This window comes from Rana temporaria, chromosome 2 (assembly GCF_905171775.1).
Source record: "Rana temporaria chromosome 2, aRanTem1.1, whole genome shotgun sequence".
Taxonomy (NCBI): domain Eukaryota; kingdom Metazoa; phylum Chordata; class Amphibia; order Anura; family Ranidae; genus Rana; species Rana temporaria.
Window position 1 is genome coordinate 278,052,381 of NC_053490.1, and position 24,623 is coordinate 278,077,003.

General features: G+C 42.7%; 1 protein-coding gene across 1 annotated transcript in view; it reads right to left on the reverse strand.

Annotated features, from left to right (window-relative positions):
* Positions 1 to 24,303, reverse strand: part of TINAGL1 (tubulointerstitial nephritis antigen like 1) — a 74,977-nt gene extending 50,674 nt beyond the window's left edge. The window contains exons 1-3 of the mRNA XM_040337090.1: positions 24,234 to 24,303; positions 15,147 to 15,152; positions 3,744 to 3,750 (exon numbers count right to left, since the gene is read on the reverse strand). The gene's annotated coding sequence lies outside the window, so the exon portion shown is untranslated. The remainder of the gene's footprint in view (positions 1 to 3,743; positions 3,751 to 15,146; positions 15,153 to 24,233) is intronic.
* Positions 24,304 to 24,623: the final 320 nt, after the last annotated feature.

Genomic DNA, 24,623 nt, shown 5'->3' on the forward strand with positions numbered 1-24,623 from the left:
GCGGTGACGTGGCGGCGACGTGGCGGTGACGATGACGCCGCGACGTGCGCGCACTAGGAAGTTCAATGCTTCCACGCATGCGTCAAATCACTTTGACGCATGCGTGGGATTTCGGGCCAGCGGACATGTCGTACTGACCATCGGACATGTCCGACAGACAGGCTTCCAGCGGACATGTTTCTTAGCATGCTAAGAAACTTTTGTCCGCTAGAAACCTGTCTGCTAGGCCGGGAAACTGTCCGGTCGGCCCTACACACGACGGACCAGTTTCAGCGGACATGTTCGGTCGTGTGTACAAGACCTTAAACACTTAAGGACCGCCGCACTATTATTAATGTTGACAGGATGGCACGGCTGGGCACAACGGCGTACAGGTACGTCCCCTTTAAGAACCCAGCTGTGGGTCGTGAGGGCGCCGATACCCTTGCGACCCGGTCCGAGGCTCCATGACCACGCCTGCGGGACCCGTGGACCCCCTCGCCGCCGGTGTCCCGCAATTGGGTCACAGAGCTGAAGAACGGGGAGAGTTAAGTGTAAACAAACCTTCCCCGTTCTTCCTAGTGGCTTGTCAGTGATTGCCTGTTCCCTGTCATAGGGAACAACGATCAGTGATGTCACACGCCCAGCCACGCCCCCCTACAGTAAGAATCACTTCCTTACGGCACACTTAGCCCCTTTAGCACCCCCCCAGAGGTTAACCCCTTCACTGCCATTTTCACAGTAATCAGTGCATTTTATAGCACTGGTGGCTGTAAAAATGACAATGGTCCCAAAAATGGGTCAAAAATTTCTGATGTGTCTGCCATAATGTCGCAGTCACGATATTAAAAAAAAAAAAAAAATTGTAGATCAGATAACAATGGAACTGTCTGCAATGAATGTTTTCTAAGTACATTTAGGCTTGGTTCACACTACTGCAATGCGGCTCTTATGCGATTATGTGATACAACTTTGAATATTCTATGGGGCCAAGTTGCACTGTAAATGACACTAAAGTAGTGCAGGAAATTTTCCAAAATCACACCGCGCTGAGTCGAATTGATTAGGAGACAAACACCATTGAAAACAATGTGATTTGCCTCGTCTTGCGATTCTGTGGTCACTTTGGTCACATCAGAAGTTGCACTAGCCTGAACCAGAAAAATTAACTAGTTTAATGCCCACACGGTGCTAATAAAAAAATATATATATATTAATATCTTGAAAAGTAGAAGGAATAAAGCAGGTTAGTAAAATTCCACTGAAGCCTTTAGGCTATGTTTAGCAGGTGGAAGGTTTTACATTCCCTTACTGTACAAAACAGGTGACAATGTACAGCTCTGTCATATCCCAAATTTACAGAACTGTTCCCCCCCCCCCCCCCCCCCCATATATTACGGCTTGTTTCTGTAGAATGTAATATTAATTGTATGCTAGAATAACAGCTAAAGGCACACAGGCTGCCACAGCATCAAAGACAGTATACCCTGACATCTGGAAGCCACAGGTGAGGTTAGGTTAGAATGTGAAGAATGACAGGTAGCTCCAGCCAGGCAGTGATCAGCTTCAGGGCAATCAGTAACCTTTAGCAGAGGTCTAACATTCAGACATGTACTTAGCATGCAAAACATAAAACCCAAATTACTGCTCATACTTTGGCTAGAGAAGGCAGAGGGGCTTTAAAGTGGAACTTCACCCAAAAGGGAGATTTCTGCTCTCTTTCTCTTTTTGACTTCTGTCAAATTTGTATTTTTTTTTTGGGGGGGGGGGGCAGGTACCTAGTTTTGACAGGTACTCGCTCCCACTTCTACTAGGATCACCTAGGGCAGTGATGGCCAACCTTGGCACCCCATATGTTTTGGAACTACATTTCCCATGATGCTCATGCACTTGGCAGTGTAGCTAAACATCATGGGAAATGTAGTTCCAAAACATCTGGGGTGCCAAGGTTCGCCATCACTGACCTAGGTGATCTAAAGCGGAAGTTTAGCTCCCCCCCACGCTCAACTTCTGCGACATCACAGGTCCCAGGAGGTTGCAGGACCATTCACGGGGCTCAAAGCAGTTTAGTGGGAAGCCATCTGTGAAGCCACAAGGAGTCACAGCTGGCTTCCCATAGCCAACATGCTGGCACAGAGGACCCGAAGAAGAACTGGCCTGGGTAAGTACAATAATGGTAATGACTAAGTGCACGTGAAGTGTGCGAAACGCGTCTACCCGGCATTCTGATTACGGTAGTTTTTGGGATGTCCAAATACAAAGGATTTTGATCTACAGTGGTGTGCAGACATTTCTTCTAATTTCAGGTGAGAACGATGGTGGACCTCTGGACAGGTTGAGTGTTTATTTATTAAAAGTCAGCAGCTACAGCTTTTGTAGCTGCTGACTTTAATTTTTGGAACCTGGTTGAAGAACCTTAGTAAACCCTAACTGAATGATATTTAATGTGCCAAAGTATTGTGTACCAAATGCCATTTTGTTTAAAAAAAAAATTATATTATATTATATATATATATATATATATATATATATATATATATATATATATATATATATATACATACATACACATACATACATACACACACACACACACACACACACACACACACTTCTTTTCGCTTATTTTCCATCCTTTGTTGCATCTCAATGCTGCTCTCCATTAGTCTCTTTGTAGTCACTTCTTATCTACATGCATGCATTCCAGAGATAGCTACATAGCATTTATCAGGGTGGGCTTCTGATGAAGTGATATTGCCTGTGTATGGTGTGTTAAAACAGCCATCTGTAGCTCCTGAAGACCATGTGACAGGATGACATTGTAGGAGCACCCCTGGGAGACAGGGACAACAAGGACCTTCATGGCAGGATTGTCTAGTTTTATTTTAATGAAAACTGCAGATCCAAAAATGTGGAAAAAAAAAAAAATTAAATGTATCAACATTGTTATTGGGTTTACATATGCTTTAACTATAGTTCACACCATTATTTTGTACCTTGTTTTTGTGCTCCAAACTGGGTATCACTGTCACTCAATATGGCTATTTATTGGGTATGCTTTGTGTTGCCTAAAAGGTCCTACTGGACGGGAAAACGGTTTGTAGAAGCCGTCAGAGTATTGCACAATATGGCCAATCAGCAAAAGTGTATTTAGAGAATCAACCGCAGTCTAATGAAATGTCAATTGTATGGGTATAACATTGTGGATGTTGCTTTATACTGGTCTGGTGATGGAACAAACATAAAATAAACTAGTTTATGACTGCCCATGTGTAATTCACCTGTCATGAACTGAAAAGGCAATCATCTGAGAATCTGATCACTTGTACAGTCCTAAGCCTTCGTATATTAGAATCATTACATTCCACTGAAGGAATTAATAACCACACTCTGGCCAATATGGAATTTCTGAATCACTAAAAAGGCAGAGGTCAGCCTGGCAGTCATACCTGGTTACAAAAGCAATACTTGTAAATGGTTTCAATGCAATGTCCCTATACTGAAAAAAAAAAAAAAAAAAAAAAAAGCTGCTCTAAAAAAGGTGTAATCCTGGGCTCAATATTGCCCAAATGGCCACATCAGGGCAATTTGTGCCCTAATTTTGCAACTTGTCAGCCAATACTTGGAACTTGTATGTAGCTGCCTATCCTGCCTGGTCACAATCGGCATGGGTATTGAGTAGGTGGGATAAGAAAAGTGAAAACTAAAGCGACTGTGTAGGCATCATATGACAGCTTAGATATTTTGGAAGTTTGCTTTGGGACTCCTAAGCTGGCCATAGGTGGTTCGAATTTCGGCCAGTTCAGCAGGGACCGACCAAGATTCAAACCATCTATGGGTAGGCTGATTGTACCAAGGTTGATCGACTTGGGTACGATCATACAATCAGCTTGTTATATGCGGTTATTGCCAGCAGCTATAGTCACTAGCAATAATCATTGTTTTCTCCCGGCAAGAATGGCTCCCAACACCCACCCATTCTCCCCCTGCCGGGAGAACACAATAGCTCAGTGGGAGGAAAGAAAATTGCATCATCAATGGCTTGCCTTACGTACACATATGGCAATGAGAGGGCCAATTCTTTAATAGCCCATTTACACACTTGTGTACATTTTAATATACGTTGACTCCCATTTGGTGATGCATCAACAACATGGTGTATTATTTCATCATTGCTGACCAACCACACACATCAAAACATATCTGACCTATGTTTTGCAAATGCACCGCAACAAAGTATATGTGCATTCCACATGTATACATTGTGGCCAGTATATAACTGTACATACCACTGGAGGGTCAACTCTGTTGTATATTAGAGGTCGCCAATCTATGTGCTATGGACCGGTAGAGGTCCATGGCCTGTTAGTAACCGGGCTGCACAGCAGGTGGTGAGCAAGTGGGGCTTGATCTGTACTTACAGCCTCTCACATTACCGTCTGAGCTCCACCTCCTGTCAGATCAGCGGCAGCAATAGAATTTCAGGTAGCGCAAACCTATACTGCAAACTGTGCATGCACAGGACCTAGGTTGCATGCTCCTATGAGAATTGAATGCTTTATGATCTGAGGTGGAAGTGGTGTTGAGGTGGTAGGGAGTAATTGCAAATACAGGTTTGACTGCACCACCAACACCCCCCCACCCCTGGTCTGTGAAATATTGTCTTTAACTAAACCGGTACCTGGTGACAAAAAGGTTGGGGACCGCTCTTATATACTGCACTAAATTGCAGTAAAGAGCCATTCTGCCCAGAACGTATTGGTTACCCTAATAGGTCAATGCACATGGTAGCAAGCAAACATATTTATGAAGCCAACTATTGGTTACCTATTACTATTATCATTTAAAATTATTATGATTATGCTTTTAAAGAAAAAGTATTTTTATTAGTCAATTAGTCTATCATTCAAGTTGAATGCATGTTAATGTTTATATATATATATATATATATATATATATATATATATATATATATATATATATATATATATATATATATATATATAGAGGGGTTAGCTCGGTAGCGGGGTGTGTGACCCCTTGGATGGGTTCACCACACACTGAACTTATACAGACTGGCAGTCGAAGACGGTTGAAAACAAAGTTCTTTTATTTTTCCATCTTGCTGGAAAACAATTGCAAGCATCCAAACAGCATAAACAAAATCAAACATAAAATAAATCCTAGCCACTCTGGGCGTCTACCTTCCACACAGGAACCTATCTATGAAGTCTAACACAGCCTACTGCTGGTCATACAGCACAAAACAATAGTCTTGATTTTTATCACACAGAAAAATTAATCCTCTCCTCACCTCCACCGAAGACCTTCTGGCACTGCTCTCCTACTCACACAGCCTTAGGAGTGATGCAGCCAATTAGTGGTTATCCTCTGGGCTACTTTATAGAGGCCTTTAATTGCCTCACTCGGAACAGCTGGAGTCTTCCAACGGCCCTTAGCCTTCCTGGCTATTTCTGGCAGCCGACGCCTAATAATGATTGGTGTATTGTCTAACAAGGCAGAAATGTATGTCCCGACTGTGACAACACCCACAGATTTACCTGACTTCCTGTCACTATATATATATTATTGAACTTTATATATATATATATATATATATATATATATATATATATATATATACACACACACACTATAATTATATATATATATATATATATATATATATATATATATATATATATATGAAAAATGCCTATTAATTGGGTCATTATTACGTAACATCAGGGTGCGTTGCCTATTCTTTTCTTAGTCCATATTTTAGAGGCAGTAGAGTTGTGCTGCAGCTTGTACATATCATGTGAAAAACGATGTCCGTTCAATAAATCTTCACGGTCTGATGAACCTTTTATGACTCATACATCACAGCATAAAATACAGTTATTATTTCAGTACATCAGTGCTCTGGGCTGTGAACAGCGGACTGGGTTCTGGTGAATGAGCCAAGCAGCTTTCTAATCAAGCTCTTCCATCATCATAACTGATATGTTCTACATTAAATCCCAACTCCAGGCAACAGTCAAAAAAAAAAAAAAAAAAAAAATCAGTGAACCACTAACACTAGACAGGAAATACTTCATCTATAGTCAAATCAGAAAGCTCCTTCAGTTTCTATGTAAGGAGAGTACTGTATTATGTTATCTACTGTAGCCAAGTTCATAAGTTTTTTACTAGGCATATGGACACTACAACCGCCCAAATACTTGGCTTGAGTTACTGCAGTATTAGGGCCACAGAAAATATGGATTACACTCAGCACCATGCAATACAGGACTTGAAACCTAGGTTTATAAGGAAGAACTCGTGAAGCTGCAAATTGGAATGGTGGCTGGATGGACCACCTTGCCGTTCAGTTATGTTCCACGTGCTATGGATAAAAGATCTGCCAACTGTATCCCATTTTTTTAAAGGAATTCCTAGATTCTGAAAATCTTTCCCTTAAAAATGTTGTTCCTGGTTTTTAAAAGCAAAAAACAAAAAAAACCTTCCATACAACACCCTGTTTTTCTGCATGTCAGCCTGAAGCTGACCATACTCTATACATTTCAGCCGGTTCTTGATAAACTGGTGACATGAGTGGCCCTGTATGCTTCTCTCTGGCAACCTTCAATTGAAAAAAATCTAGAACACAGGTGTCAAACACAATGCCCACGGGCCGAAACCAGCCCTCCATGCCATTTGATGGGGTTCTCGCACCTCTCCTGCAGCTGCAGGAGATCTCCAGCCCTCCTCTGGTCCTCCTCCAGACCCTTACTTTCTGCTTTCAAGTGTAGCACTCACCCCCGAAGGAGCTGCTGGTTTGTTTTGGGTGGCATGTTACCTCTGTGATCCCGCCGTCTAGGGTAGTTGATGAGATCCGTAGTAATGGAATGTCCACACTGCAGGTGTCTTTCTTGTGCTTTTATTCACCCAACAAGGAAAACAATAAATCTTGCAGGGAAGAGTAAAGATGCAGTAGGAGAAGAAACAGCAGATTCAGGCGTAACAATAAGGAAACAGTCCTGCTTCCAACAACACTTTGTTTTCCTCGCCACTCCCACCAGAGTGGGTTTAGTGTACCTGGACAGGCCTCTCTCACTGACCTGGCAGCCAGAGTATCACTCGGAACTTTGAGGAAAAAAAAGTCTATGTCACAGACCCTCCCTAGAATTTAGATCACGGAGACAATCCTCCTTGGTAGACTTTGTGCCTGGATCAACTTCAGGTAGTTTGCAGTTAGATTACCGAACGACAGGTGACCAACGTCCAGCCTTTCAGTGTCCGGTTACCTCGATCCCCGGTGGATTGTCGAGACCCTATGGGATCGCCAGCCTCTTGGCTCTCCTCAGGTGGACACCCCACCGTACAGCTTCCTCTCAAAGGAACAACGCTTGGGATCCTCTCAGGACTGGGGACCCAGTCGATCACTGCGGCCCAGCCACAGCTCCAACATTCCGAACCAACGTGGTCCTGGAACAGAGAGCACCGCGTGGCACACGCACCCCGGTCTGGTAGGCCATAACGCCGGGGCGCATGGTGCAGACACCCTAAAGGTGGATGACGCACTTCCAGAACCTCGAACCAAAGGTGTCTGTCTCTTAAATACCCCATCCCGGCATGCCCAGCGAGGCTCAACCCTCCTGATTGACCGCCGAGAGAGAGCACCCAGACCTCAACTCCACTGCTGCCACCCTTTCGTCCCGGGGTAACATCAGCACCCCAGATGCGACAGAATGGGCCCACAGCACAGCCAAGCCGAGACAGAGACCCTACCTAATATATTACATCTTGACATCTAATGTAAGGGGAGGGGATGTGCTGGACATCAAAACTTACAGGTACAACCGGCCCTTTGAGGGCAATCACAATGCCGATGCGGCCCACAATGAAATTGAGTTTGACACCCCTGAGCTAGAAGATTTAACGGTGGGTGTATCCAATCTGATGCAGGCACTATTTGGGTTATGACTAAGGCCTTATAGGCTGAAACACGTCAACTGTTTTTACTTGCGTTTATTCACTGTGGCTTGACAATAAAAACTACGATTTTTTTAAAGGGCAACGGCCGGAGTGCAGATAGATTTTCCTTCATTACGCTACTCAGCCACCGACTGTGGATCGAGCACCCGGGAGCTCTTCTACATATGTGATGTATGGGTAGTAGCACAGATTTTTCTGTTTATACTTTGGACTATTTGGGTATGCTGACATCCACTGTTGGCAACTGTCAGGATAAAACAGCAGGGTAGAGGGGATTTGTCTGCTGACTGCACTTGCCTGTTGAATGAGTCCAGCATAGTCTTCCTGCAGCTGATTCTTTCACTACTTTGGGTTCCTGGCACGCCATCTTGGATTTGGGAGCCGGTTGTGACTTCCTGATAATTCACAGCCACCATATGTGCGCATGCACATATGACATGTCTCAGGAGGGTGGGGATTGTGGTGGAATGAGCGCCATCATTCTCTCCTAGATAATCGAGAAACTGAGGGCAGGTACCTGTCAAAAAGGTACCAGCTCCCCATAACAAGGGATGGAGGTGGGGAGGAGGTTAAAGGGGTTGTAAAGGTTTGTTTTTTTATTTTCTAAATGGGTTCCTTTAAGCTAGTGCATTGTTGGTTCACTTACCTTTTCCTTCAATTTCCCTTCTAAATGTTTTTTTCTGTGTCTGAATTTCTCACTTCCTGTTTCTCCCCAGTAAGCTTTCCACCATCATCCGAGCTGTGGAAAGTCAGTCAGAACAGCTTACTGAGGAGGGACAGGGACAGGGAAATTCAGACAAAAGAAAAAAAAACATTTAGATGGGAAATCGAAGGAAAGGGTAAGTGAACCAACAATGCACTAGCTTAAAGGAACCCATTTAGAAAAAAACAAAAAAACATTTACAACCCCATTAAAGCTTTCACTTTTACTTTTGAGGGAAGTCAAGCCATTGAGTAGTAAATTCCTGCTGTTAAGCTGCGTTTTTACTGCCCACCAAACACTCGCCCCTATTGCTGCACAGGCAGTGGATGGAGGTGTACACACGCCACAGCCACGATGCTTTGCAGCCACAGCAGCAGCAGGAATTATACTCCCCCGCTGAGTGCAACCTATTTAAATGAATGGGGCCATGCTACAATCGCACACAGCACAAGGGGGTTAAAACAGGTGGTGTAGAGTTGATACAACATCTCCTCACCGCCTGTCTAATGCTCTCTGAAGAGTGATCTGAACACAAATCAATCTTCAGAGAGCAAAGCTGGTATAAATGAGTCCTTAACGTTAAATAGGCAACACCTAAATGCAACAGTCATCTATAATACAATACAATTTAATAAGCATACCCCGGGCCAAGTACATTCTGTGCCTAGATTTTTAAAATGTCTTTAGAAGGTATGTTAGAGCACTGACACCTATAATAAAATGTATTGTCAATCTCATCATTCATATATCAATAGCATTAAAAATCTCCTAAAATCAACTTCTAAAATAAGACACACTTGGTTAAAGTGGAACCCCACAGTGAAACGCTATTTAATTAATTTTTAATATTCAAAGAAAATCCACCCATCTATGTCTGCATGCTTTATTTTGTTGAGAAAACACCCCTGCTAGCATTTCTAGCTGCGGCCATCTTGAATAAGGGCAGATCATTCATGTAGCATTTAGAGTAAAACCTTGGTTTACGAGTAACACGGTTAAGGAGCGTTTTGAATAACGAGCAACTTTAAAAAAAAAATAAAAATCTGACTCGGTTTGCGAGTGTTGTCTCGCAAAACGAGCAGAATTCAAGCTAATTTGATGTGCAGTACCCCATTTGGCCAGAGGATACGGGGGTGCCAGTGACACTCTGAGCAGAAACACTTAAAATAAATACTCAGTTGCCGAGTGTTTCCGAGACTTTCAGATGGTTCCTGAGATAAGACGAGCTGTCCCCAAGTACTTCCGAGGCTCTCCAGCGCCCCCCCACCTTTGGCCACATGCGGTATTGCATGCCATAGAAGTCAATGCAAAACTAATTCTCTTCGTTTCAATTGATTTCTATGGGGAAATTCGCTTTGATATGAGAGTGCTTTGGACTACAAGCATTCTCTTGGAATGGATTATGCTCATAATCCAAGGTTTCCGCTGTACTTCCTAGAATCCATCTGCCTTTAGCTCAGGCATGCAAACAGGAGGGTGTGCTTAGCTGAGAAAACCCCTCCTGAAGACTTCTTGGATGTATGAAATCATTTTGGCCTAGGTCAGAAACCAGTAAGCAAAAAAAAAAAAATGTTTCAGACAAGTAAATATAATATTGCTTCCTATCTTTTTACTAATGCTAGCAGCATAAGGTGAAAAAATAATTAATGTCGTTTGAGAGAGTTTAGTTCTGCTTGAGGTCTGGGCAAATAAAAAAATATTTAGCACATCTCTGCAATACATGCACATTTCCTAATGTTTTCTCTTTTTAAAAACCTGTTGATCCTGCCAGGAATCCTGTAAGCGCCTAATGTCTGTAGTCAGCTGACAATGCTGCCTCGACTGCACTAAAATATTAACCACTTCAGCTACAGAAGATCCCCCCCCCCCACCCTTATGACCATGCCATTTTAACCTTCCTGCCGGTTTCCCCCGAGAGTTTCTCAGGGTTAAAGTTCAGTACCAATAGCCGGGATTACTTACCTTGTCCCCAGGATCCTGCGATGTCCCCCCTCCACTGTGTTCTCCACCCGATGTACTGTGTTCCAGGCATCGTTCTCTGCTAGCGTCGTGACGATGGGACACGAACATGAAAAATCAAAAGTGCTAATTTTAAAGGCTAATATGCAAGTTATTGTCATAAAAAGTGTTTGGGGACCTGAGTCCTGCCCCAGGGGACATGTATCAATGCAAAAAAAGTTTTAAAAACTGAGGTTTTTTTCCCCAGGAGCAGTGATTTTATTAATGTGAAACAATAAAAGTATTCCTTTAAATTTCGTACCTGGGGGGTTGTCTATAGTATGCATGTAAAGTGGTGCATGTTTCCCGTGTTTAGAACTGTCCCACAGAAAAATTAAATTTCTAAAAGGAAAAAAAAGTCATTTAAAACGTCTCGCAGCTATAATGAATTGTCGGGTCCCGGCAATACAGATAAAAGTCATTGAAAAAAAACTGTGTCAATGAGTTTGTTAGCTCCCACTTTAATTCAATAAAATGCTGCCCCCCCCCCCCCCCGAAAAATCACGCCCACCAAAAGGCCCCTACATCCATTATATCATGAGAGGGTGAGAAAGAGGGAGGAGGGAAAGGGGGTGAGAGGGGGTGGGTGAGAGAGGGGGGTGAGTGTAAAAGAGAGGGGGTGAGTGTAGGACCCCTTTTTACACTGAGGCATTTTTTAGGCGCTTTTGGGCGCCTGTAAAGCGACTGAAAAACGCTTCCGCTGCAGTCCCAGTGTGAAAGCCTGAGTGTTTTCACACTGGGGCGCTGCCAGGGCGTTAAAAAAAGTCCTCAAAGCAGCATCTCTGTTTTAAAAAACGGCCCGCTGAGCCATCGGCCCACCGGGAAACTCCCTGTAGTCCCTATGGCCAGTCCATCCCTGGTGGTGGCTAATTAGTGTTCTTATTTTTTAGGGTTTTTTCCCCTCCATTTTCACCTGGTGATCCGGCCAGTAACACACCTACTATATTAGAGTACCCCGCACTCTGGATGAAGGGGCACAACAGGCAGCAGATTTAAATACACTAACAAATTGATGACAAACTCCAGATAATTCTTTATAATCAGTTATATCAACTGTTTTTTTTTTATTCCTTTTGGGATTAAGGTTTTACACAAATAAAAGAAAAGCCAATCATTGTAAGCACGCCTGCCAGGGTTGAATGGTTAGTCCCATCCCTGTAAATTGTTACAGCTTGAAGAGAGATTCTTCTTTTAAAAAAAAGAAAAAACCTGACTTATTTGCTGGATCACCAGGTGCAAATAGAAGAATGAAAGGCTGAGGCCAGGTTCACACCTATGCGAATTGAGTGCGGTTTAAACCACATCTAATTCGCAGGACATTTCAAAATACATTGTTTTCCATGAGGCTGGTTCACATATGTGCGATGCATCCGCACTGCGTATTGCCTCCAAACCGCATGCGGTTTTTATGTCTTGCGGTGCGGCTCAGGTGCAAATTCAGTCCCATTATCTTCTATGGGTACGCATCTAATTCACACATGTGTTCAGTTCTCTGCAGGAATTTCTCTCATTCAGCTCAATACAATTCTCCCCCACTCTCCTCTCACCCGGAACTTCTCCCAGGTCTCCAAATTCGCACCTGATCTGCAGCTAAACCGCAGTTGATCTGCAGAACACCCTCTAGAGAAATTTGCAACGACAACGCAGCTCAAAAAAGCAACGCACTAGTGTGAACCAGTCCTAAAAAAGAAAACTAATACGGCCATCACATCTAAGAATTATTAGGCTGCAATATAGTAAAAGTAAAATAGTAAAACTGCTTTAAGCATTCCATATTCAAAGCAAAATAAAAAAAAGTTTGGGCATTTACAGACTCAAAAAGGAAATTGTTACTTTAATGAACTGCTGCCCATCCATACACTCGGTGACAGAAGTCCTTTAAATTATGGAAGGAGCAGTATACAATCTGTTAATGGATATTTCTGCCGACTCTCACATCCTGCGCCTTTTTATCCCGCCTCCGCTATCACCGAAGCAGTGAGATTTTTCCTGAGAAGTACTGAGATAAAAAGGAAGTTTCTGTACCCCCCAGTGACCAACATACCACACGTTGGGAAACAGGCCAGAGATGTGTTACAGCAGGTACGAACATTTTTACTGATGAAATCTCTGCCAAGAAATTGATTACAGTACAAAAGGTATTCAAACAATGTTTTATTTTGACATGAATGGGTGTCTAGAATAAGCAACCCTTCAGCACTGAAAGCCAGTTATGTAGAACACTATATATATATATATTATATATATATATATACACACACACACACACACACACACACACACACACACACATATACATACATATGTACACACACACACACACACACACACACACACACCGGTATATTATATATATATATATATATATATATATATATATATATATATATATATATATATATGTTACATGTGAATCTGGAGAAAACCCTTGGGCTATGTCTTCAGGATTAACAATGCAAACATGCATGCCTACTATTCATGGACTGCGGAACGCGGTGGATGCATGTCTGCTATGGAAGTGAAGATACAGCCGCAGTCACTTGGTGATTGAATTATTGTAGTGACACAACGTTCCTGGAATGTCTGCAGGCTGCACGCTTTACCGATCCCATCCAGCTCCTTGTTGTACATTAACGCAGAGGGTGACTATTCTTGTTTAAGTCAACAAACAAAAGGCGGAGGCCCTATATGGATTTCATATATGTTAGATTTTTTCACATGACTGTATATGAGGATATCTACTCCTCAACCCTCAGACATCAAAGAATGTGCTATAAAATTGCAACATACACTATATTACCAAAAGTATTGGGACGCCTGCCTTTACACGCACATTATTATTTAGGTACTTATATAGCGCTGTCAATTTACGCATCGCTTTACATATACATTGTACATTCACATCAGTCCCTACCCTCAAGGAGCTTACAATCTAAGGTCCCTAACTCACATTCATATAATAGGGCCAATTTAGGCAGAAGCCAATTAACCTACCAGCATGTCTTTGGAGTGTGGGAGGAAACCAGAGTAAACCCACACAGGCACAGGGAGAACATACAAACTCCAGGCAGGTAGTGCCGTGGTCAGGATTCGAACCAGCAACCCTTTTTACTGCTAGGTGAGAGTGCTACCCACTATACCACTGTGCTGCCCACATGAACCTTAATGGCATCCCAGTCTTAGTCAATATTGAGTTGGCCCATCCTTTGCAATCATGACAGCATCAACTCTTCTGGGAAGGCTGTCCACAAAGTTTAGGAGTGGAAATGTTTGACCATTCTTCCAGAAGTGCATGTGTGAGGTCAGGCACTGATGTGGAACAGAAGGTCTGGCTCACAGTCTTTGCTGCAATTCATCCCAAAGGTGTTTTATTGGGTTGAGGTCAGGACTCTCTGCAGACCAGTCAAGTTCCTTCACCCCAAATGGGCTCATCCGAATCTGTATGGACCTTGTTTGTGCACTGGTGTCCAGTCAGGTTGAAACAGGAAGGGGCCATCCCCAATCTGTTCCCACAAAGTTGGGAGCATAAAATTGTCCAATATGTCTTGGTATTCTGATGCCTTATGTGTTCCCTTCACTGGAACTAACGGGCCAAGTCCAACTCCCGAAAAAAAATCCCACACCATAATCTCCCCTCCACTGATTTGTTTGACCATTCTTCCAGAAGCGCATTTGTGAGGTCACTTATAACTATAAATATGATATCAGGTTGCATGAAATACTAGTTGGCAAGGCTACTTTCACAGTAGCCCATGCGGTAAAGCTTAATTTACACAGCCATCAAAAAAAACACATACAAGTGTTAAAGTGATTGTAAAGGTAGAAGTCTTTTTATCTTCATGCATTCTAAGCATGAAGATAAAAAGCCTTCTGTGTGCAGCACCCCCCCCCCCCCCCCAATACTTACCCTAGTTCCTTCTCTGTCCAGCGATGTCCACATGTGTCTTAGCCATTCAAGTTTCTCCTTTCTGATTGGCTGAGACACAGCAGCATCATCATTAGCTCCAGCTAGCCAATCAGGGGAGAGAGGGGAGGGGTTGGGTTCCATGTCTGAATGGATACAGGGAGCTGTGACTCAGCTCAGCTGCCCCCATAGCAATCTGCTTGCTGTGGGGGCACTGAACAGGAGGGAGGGGCAAGGAGCACAGAAGAGGGACCTGAGAAGAGGAGGATCCTGGCTGCTCTGTGCAAATCCACTGCAATAGAGCAGGTAAGTATAACATGTTTGTTATTTTTATAAGAAAAAAAAATAGGACTTTGCAATCACAGATCGGATTGCAACTATATTGTCCATAAACATGATCTGCTTTCAGATCCGTAACACAGAATCCAAAAATCTGCATCCAAGAAAATGCGCTTTGTGCGTGTACACCTATAAAAGGCATGCATTCACATAAATTACATCTAAACAAAGAAGAAAAAAATAAATAGTTGTACAAAACCACATCCTTATGTATTTAAACACATTTTTATGCAAGTATTTTACTGATCGCTTCTCCTAGATAACACATGTATAACAACATCAGTAACATATTTACAGTCATGTGAATGAAGCCTCGCCAGTTTACCAAGCTGGCGAATGCAGTGCCAGCTCCGGCAGGAACCAGAGCAATGCGTATTTCAGTGCATTTTTTTTACAACTTTATTTGAAATGCTCAGCAGTGTAGTTCTATGAGCAGTGACTTGCGTTGCCATTGGCTGCAGTACAGATTTTTTTTTTTTTTGCACCGCACATCACACCAGCGTTCCAGAGTGCACAGGGTACAATAGTTTTTTTTGTGTGCCCTACCAGTGTCCTGCTATTATCCTGTGTGGAAAACGTAAGTCACTGCAAGTAGTGTCAATGATCCCTAAAGGGGAACTTTACCTCCCTCTTGTGGCTATTTTTGACTTTAACCCCTCTTTCCTTGTCCATAGAGTTAAACCCAAATAGGATACCTTCTACGGTTGTCGGGCTGTGATCTGCCGACCCCCCACTACACGCCAGCTCTCATGACGCCATCTTCCTTTTTAATGTGATTGGGAGCCAGGTGTCTCTTCTGGGTCCTTGCAGCCTGCCCCCTGACGACGCCCACTGTGCATGCGCAGTGTGGAGCAACTAGCCCAGAAGCCTCCTGGGATGTGCGACGTGGTGTCAGGGTCAGGACGAGAGGTGGTCACTAGGGGAGGCTGCCCAGGGCACTGTGGTATCATGTGAGGTGGGGGGGGGCGCCACAAGGAGATTGGAGGAAGCAGATTGTAAAGATAGTTCTAGGAGGGGAAATTTGGGGTGATGTACTAGGAGTGGTGTTTTAGGAGGATTTGTGTTGGGAGGGGGTTGAGGAGTTTGTACTAGAAGGAGGTCCTATGGGAGGATTGGTGCTAGTAGGAATGACCAGGTGGTCTTTGTGCTAGGAGGGGAAATTTGGGGTGATGTACTTGGAGTGTTATTTTAGGAGGATTTGTGCTAGAAGAGGTGATATGGGGGGGGGGGTTGGTGCTAGTAGGAATGAATGTGTGGTATTTGTGCCAAGAGGGCAACATTTGTGCCAAGAGGAGGGTGGGGGGATTTTTGCTAGGATTAGAAATTTTTGTTAGGAGAGTGAGGGGATTTGTGCTGGGAGTGGGGATTTAGAGTGGGGGGGGGATTGTGTACTCTGAGAGAGGAACTGTGAGGGACTTGAAGGGTAGAAGATTTGTGCTAGGAGGTGCGATTTATTTGGAAGGGGACATTTATGCTCGGGGGATTTCAGCAGGGGAAGTGGATTTGTACTGGGAGGAGGGGGGATTTATGCTTGGAGGGAAAGCATGGAGATTAGTACTAATATATATATATATATATATATATATATATATATATATATATATATATATATATATATATATATATATATATATATATATATATATATATATATATATATATATATATATATATATATATTGGAGGGGGGTTTTACTGACACACATATGGCTCATACATCTTGGTGGGCGATTTGGCATGTTCGCTCTGGGCTCTAGATGACCTTGTCCCGGCACTGCGTGGTGCATCAGGAGGCTACAGGTGACTGGGACTACGTCACTCTTGCTCAGTCGAGAATAATGGAATTCCTGGCCAGCTACATTAAAAAAAAAATCTCTGACTGCAGGACGATGGGGGTATGGAGGAGCAAAATTAAGCAAAGATGAAAAAATGGATGAAGGTCAGCTTTACATACTGGCCTAATAAGCAATCTACTAGTATATCCAATCAGGCAGACAAGGTTTGTGGCCAATTTTGTTGATGTGTCTATATAAATCTGAAATAAAAAAAATCTTATTGTGTGTGACTTGCATTGATGATCAAAGCATTCATTTCTATGTAATGCTGTCAGTTACAGCAACTGTCACCTGCAATTCCCCACCTTCTCCTTTCAAAGGTACAAGCAAGTTGTAGAACAGGGGGATCTCAAACTGGCAGTCCTCCAGCTGTTACAGAACTAGACCCACGAGGCATTGCAAGGCTGACAGTTAGAAGTATGATTCCCACAGGCAGAGGCATGATGGGACTTGTAGTTCTGCAACAGCTGGAGGGCCGCCAGTTTGAGACCCCTGTTGTAGAACGATCTTTCAGAAAAAAGATCAGTTGGCAGCTGAATAGCTTTAAAGTGGTTGTAAACCCTTACATATCCTGGCCTCAGTGATACACAGAGATGAAACAAATCCTCCTACATATGCTGTACCTGTTTATCTGCAGTCTTATATAAAGCTTGTCTGAGTGTTCAGAAAAAAGGGGGCAGAGAGCTGAAGTTAGAGCTCTTCTCACTGAGATCTGCAGAGTGTAAGAGCTGATTGGAGGGAAGAGACACACCCCCCTTCACACAGGAACAGAACTGAGGCTGTCATTTAGCCAGAGGTCCCTCCCTGTCAACATTTTTCTCTTGGTGTCAGGAGAACTTGTCAGAAGTGATTCATGCTGATAGCAGAACAAAACAACACACAGAAGTGACACTTAGTGCTCCTAATTGAGACAAGTACACACTATAGATGGATATGCTTTGTTCATATTTCATGTCTGAGGTTTACAACCACTTTAAAGCGGAGTTCCAGCCAAAAACATTTAAAAAAAAAAAAAAAAAAAGCCAGCAGCTACAAACACTGTAGCTGCTGACTTTTAATAAGGATACTTACCTGTCCAGGGAGACCTTTAGAGCACATGTGCCGGTGATGCCACGTCCAAGTTTGGAAGATATGCACAGTACCTTCAGGTAAGCCTTATTAGTAGGTATAGGTCAGGGGTCTCCAAACTTTTCAAAGAAAGGGCCAGTTTACGGTCCTTCAGACTTTAGGGGGGCGGGACTGTGCCCAGTGGGCGTAAACAATGCCCAATCTTTAGGATTAGGGGGAGAAATAGTTGGTGTCAGTGGGGGGGGGGGGGGGAATAGTGCCCTCCAGTGGAAGTGTTGTCAGTGGAAGGAATTATCCCTCATCATTGGTGTCAGTGGGAGGAATTATCCCCCATCATTGGTGTCAGTGGGAGGAATTATGCCCCATTGTTGGTGTAAGTGGCAGGAAGAATGCCTCAGGGGCCAGATAAAGGCAAGAAAAAGGACCGCATCCGGCCCCAGGGCCACAGTTTGAAGACCACTGGTATATGTGGTAAAACAGCGTTTACTAGCACTTTAAGAATTGAGAAGCTCATACCACTGGGATGCAACATGCAGTTGCTGTGAAGTCCCATTCACTCAATGGGTCAAGTTTGGTGGCAGTACTACCCTCTGCTGCATATGACGGGCATCATTTTTTACTGTCACTGCAAATCAAAAAACTTTTCAGCCGCAGCATGTGCACAATCACCTCCAGGCTCTGTGATAAGGAGGGTGGTAAAACCACAGCCCAACTGCCTATTTTTACTGTCCCTTTTCCACAAGTGTAAATAAGCCCTTAGATTTACCAACAAATACCGAATAAATTTAGGCATATTTTCCATGCATCAAATCAACAATACCACTGCACACGTTCTAGGTGTTATTGCCAAATCCCTTTAAAAGTCATATACAACAGTGTGCTATTAATGTCCAATAGCATGGGCCAAGATAATCGGGACCTTGTTCTAAGTTGAAGTATATGTGAACCCTCACTTTGTAAAAAAAAAAAAAAAAAACAATTTAAAATAAAAATGAAAGGCAAAACTTTTATGTATACATATAAAGAAACATTATAATTTGTTTTCCCATTTCTTATATGATCGCATACCCTCTGTTCTTAGCTGCATATGGAACTCATAGAGCTGGGGAAAGGGGGGTAGAGAAACAGTGAAAGGCTGTGCAAGGGGGGGGTGTCAGGATAGGTCTGATCAGGTCTGATCATTGGAGGAGAGCACACAGAGTTCCCAGCATAGCTAGAGAACTGACCACAGTGTGTTCTCCTGCTTAGTGTGGTCAGTTTTTAATAGGCAAAATTGTGGTTGTAAAGTCAACTAAAACATTTTAGTCGATTAACTGAATACCATTTTAGTCGACAAAATATGACTAAAACAATTGAGATGACTAAAATATGACTAAAACTAAAATGGCATTTTAGTCAAACAACGAAAATGGGACCTATACTAAAATGCCATTTTAATCAAAAGACTAATGCCGCATACACACGATCATTTTTTAGCATGAAAAAAATTTTTTTTACAAATTTCATTTAAAATGATCATGTGTGGGCTTCACATAATTTTTCGTGTTCTGAAAAACGACAATTTTTTTTTCCGAGCATGCTGCATTTTTTAACGACGTTTTAAACAGTCGTTTTTCGGGTTGTAAAAAATGGTCGTTACAACATATCAGGAATATGAAATATTGGCTTTACATACTCTTTAAGGGCCAGTTCACGTCACATGCGTTTTTTTTTTTTCTCTGCATCAAAACTACATGGAGAGTAGGTTATATGGTTTTCAATGGTATAGTTCACACCAGTGCGTGGGTTCCAGTTCCAGAAAAAAAAAAAAAAAAGTAGAACATTTTTTCTTTACTGGAACAAGTTAAAATGCATCGGAACACACCTAAACGCACCAAAAACGCGCCGCATGTCCTTGTTTCAGGTGAAGAAAAAAAGAGGGGAGAAAAATGCAACTAAACGCACCAAAAACGCACACATGTCCTTATTTAAGGTGAAGAAAAAGGGGAGAAAAAGGGGGAAAAAAACGCATCGAAAATGCACCAAAAACGCGTATGCAGAGAAGCATCCGGAGTGCGTTTCTATGGTGTAAATCCTGTAGTTAGGAGGGATGGACTGTGAGGAGCAGAACTGCAGGAAGGAGAGGAGAGGTGGATGTGTAGGACAGACAACGTACAACTGTCCTGCAACCAATTCAATTCTCCTCTGACGCTTTTTTTTTTGGCACATAAAAAAACAAAAAAAAAACACAACAAAAACAAAACAAACAAACAAAAAAAAGCAGAACATATTTCTGTGTTCCATAATTTAAAGCGACACTATATTTGAAATGTAGTGAAGACGGTTCATTTCACTGGGCAGACAACATAAGAAAACTTGTACATAGACTCCACACACACACACACAACATTCCAGCTCAGATTGGCCTGAGGAGCTCTATATTCGGGCAAAGAACACGGGAAGGTTATTGACAATATTTGGCATTTTTCTCCTTGCTTATCTTCAGGCGAAGGTTGCGATTATCAGTGAGAAGCGGAACCGATAGAATGACACATGTCATGTATTCAGGGTCATCTAGACCTGCATTGCCCATCATCCTGACAGTAATGCTTTATCTACATTGCTTACACATTCCCCTATAACCACAGGACGGATACAGAATGTACAAGTGACACAACATATGCTTCATTCTAACCACTAAGAATGTCAAAAAAGGAACCACAAATACTAAATAATAATAGAAAACCACTAAATGACAGGGAGAGTTTATCAGACTGGTCCATAGACATTACAGGATCTGCTTACCCATTTCCTGGACTGGCTAAAATAGTCATTGGGGAGTGATTGATACATACAGGGCTGACGGGTGCCCAGAATCCCCCCAATAAGGTCACCATACACATTACAATTGGAATAACCGTACAATCTTTAGATTGCACTATATCCTTTGTTGTAGATTGTACAATAAGATCATAATGTATGTGGTGAGCTTTAAGTCCTATGCAGATTATAGATTATATATATATATATATATATATATATATATATATGCAATTTATAGCCAAAACTGTTTTTTTTTTTTTTTAGTTCTGGATAAAGCAGGGAAGGATTAGAACCCCTGTCAAGTTTTAAATGATGTCTGTCTATCTGTGTCTCTGATCTCGGTCACTGGGACACAAACATAATTATAATTAGAGTTGTCTCCAGCACAAGAGGTGGGGGGGTGAATCTTCCAAAAGAAACACTTGTCCCTGTGACGACCCTCTGTTAGGGCAGTGGTCTCCAAACTGTGGCCCGGGCCAGATGTAGCCCTTTGCTTGCCTTTTGTTTACCAATGATGGGTCACTATTTCTGCCACTGACACCAATGATGGATCACTATTTCTCCCACCGACACCAATGATGGGTCACTATTTCTGCCACTGACACCAATGATGGATCACTTTTTCTCCCACCGACACCAATGATGGGTCACTATTTCTCCCACCGACACCAATGATGGGTCACTATTTCTCCCACCGACACCAATGATGGGTCACTATTTCTCCCACTAATGATGGGTCACCATTTCTCCCACTCATAGGCGTGCGCACATAGGGTGTAAGGTGTGCCTGGGCACACCCTAATCACCCTGTACTATGCAGATTCTGCAGCCTGGCTGCAGAGAAAGGGACTGGGGAATCTCTGTCCTCAGTCCCTTTCTCTGTCTCAAAAGTTAGACATCAGGGGTCTGTTTAGACCACTGATATTTCACCAAAGCCCCCAAACAGGGCTCCTAAAAAAAAAAAAAAAAAAATAACCTAATAATAAAAATAAAATTGTAAAAAAATAATAATAATAATAATAATAATAATAATACAAATAAAGATAAACTACTAACACCGATTTCTGCCCTGCTGACAAAGCCCTACTGACTTGCCCACTGCCATATATGGTATATTACACACGCATGTGTGTTTGAGCTTTGGTGTGCACACCCTAATGCAATAGGCTGCGCACACCTATGCTCCCACTAATGATGGGTCACCATTTCTCCCACTAATGATGGGTCACCATTTCTCCCACTAATGATGGGTCACCATTTCTCCCACTAATGATGGGTCACCATTTCTCCCACTAATGATGGGTCACCATTTCTCCCACTAATGATGGGTCACCATTTCTCCCACTAATGATGGGTCACCATTTCTCCCACTGACATCAATGATGGTTCACTATTTCTCCCACTGACACCAATGATAGGGCACTATTCCCCCCCCCCCCACCGACACCAATGATGGGACACTATTTCTCCTACTGACACCATTGATGGAGAACTATTCCTTCCACTGATGCCAATGATGGGGCACCATGCTGGTGTATGTTGTGTAGGGACAGTGTGTTGTTACAACGCATGACACTGTTTTATTTTTTTAAGTAAGGTGTGGTGTGTTGAGTAAAAATGCAGCATGTACAAAATAATTATTTACTTTGTGCATGTGTTGATCTGTGCAGATCTACGCAGGTCAACCAACATTGTGTGAATGAGCCTCCTTAATAAAAATGTAAAAAAAGAAAAAAAAGTAGAAGCTTTTGACTTTTAATACACCACAGTATTTTGTCTGTATTTCAACATGCCCAGTCTCTTTCCCATCCCATGATGATCTACGAAATCCCCCACATTACTTATGGTGGCCCTTAGTGCTGAGCTCCGGTGTGTTTAGATGTTCTCCTGAAGCCACATGGCTGAACCCACCACTTGAAATGGACACATGGAAAGAGAATGGAGCTGGAGATGCCTTGGCCACAGATGATTGGCCCATAGTGACATCTTCCTGGACCTGGAGGGCACGGTCTCATTGGTTTGGAAGAGGATCTGAACACACCCAAACTCATACCTCGTGGCCACACACATAACAATCTTATAGAATGATTCTGGATAATATCAGAGTGTGATGCGTTTTGAAAAGTCCTGCCTCTTTGGTGCAGTTTTCAAAACCACACCAAAAAAGCAGGTCCCCATTGAAAATAATAGAAAATGAGGCAAAAATGCATTTTTGGTGCGTTTTTTTTTTTTTTTTTTACCCAGTTTACAAAAATTATGTATATAAAAGTGTGTGGAGGAGAAAGGGTAACATCCCTTAAGTGCCGATTCACACAGGGGAGAAGTCGCCTGACAAGTCGCGCTCCATTCAGTACAATAGAACCATTCTAAAGAGCGACTCAAGTCGCCTTAGGAAAAGGTTCCTGTACTACTTGGGGCGACTTTAGATCGGCTTGCATTGACTTCTATACAGAAGGCGTTTTACAAGAAGCGCTGAAGTCATGCTGTACGGGCCGGCTTCAGAGTCCAACGGGAGTCGGGCGACTTTGATGCCGCCCCTGGGTGAACCAGCACTTAATGCTATGCCAGCCTAAATATTGGCACGTCCCCTGCCCACAAATCCCAGTGCGCATGCTCGAAATTACGCCGCAAATTGTCAATGCTTTAGACGTGAACGTAACTTACGTACAGCCCTATTCGCAAACGACTTACACAAACGACGTAAAATTTACAAGATTCGACGCGGGAACGACGTCCATACTTAACATAGGATACCCCTCATATAGCAGGGGTAACTTTACGCCGGAAAAAGCCTAACGTAAACGACGTAAAAAAATGCGCCGGGCGGACGTACGTTTCTGAATCGGCGTACCTAATTAGCATATTCCTCGCGTAAATATACGGAAGCGCCACCTAGCAGCCAGCGTAAATATGCAGCCTAAGATACAACGGTGTAAGACACTTACGCCGGTCGGATCATAGGGAAATCTATGCGTAACTGATCCTATGAATCAGTCGCATAGGTACGACAACGCAACTCAGAGTTACAAGGGCGTATCCGGGGATACGCCGTCGTATCTCCTTTCTGAATCCAGGCCCCTGTTTGTTTCTATATATCATTTTTTTGAGTCCCACGTCCAAGTTTCACAGGTGCATTCTAACACCCTAAAAAACACGCCTGAAACGCATCAAAAATTCACAAGTGTGAATGCAGCATAAGAAAATAAAACAGAATGCAACCACCACATCTAAGGGTTGGTTGGCTGAAATATATTATTTACATTATATATATATATATATATATATATATATATATATATATATATATATATATATATATATATATATATATATATATTTTTTTTTTTTGGTTTAATACTATATTAAGCTGTCCATGCTCCCAACTGTATGGAAATTATTTTCATGATCTTCCAATTCTGTTTATCATATATAAAATAATATAAAATTGTTCTGTGTATGCCATGGTCACCCTAAGACATACTGGAGTCCAGCAGGCTATACCTGGATAGGCAGATCCTGCCAAGGCACAGTCCCTCCAGCTGATCAGGGCATAGAGAAGCAGGTGTGATCCATAGCTGGGATCAGTGCGATCATCCTATAGTGCTGACAATCCACTTACCTGCTCCTGAGTGTCTCCAGGGATCGGGCGATGAGCAGTGCAGTGAGGACTTTGTGGAGTTGTGTGCGGGACACTCCTTATGTGAGCGACATGGGTTCTGCTGGGAACTCCCACTACTGCCCGACCGTGTATAGAAGGCGTGCCCAGCACCACTCACTGACAGGTCACAATCATTCCTTCCCCTTATCAGGACCGACCGATCTCACAACCTTCCGATACTCCTAGGCTGCCTATTAATAACCCAACATATGCCATTTTATTTTCTTTTATGTTTAAAAAATAATACATATGCAGCGCTACTTTTTTTATTTGTATTCTTTTTATTTTTATTATTCCTCCCCGGCAAATGTTTGCAAGCTTCATTAAAACCCCGATTGTGTATTACTCTGAGCGCAG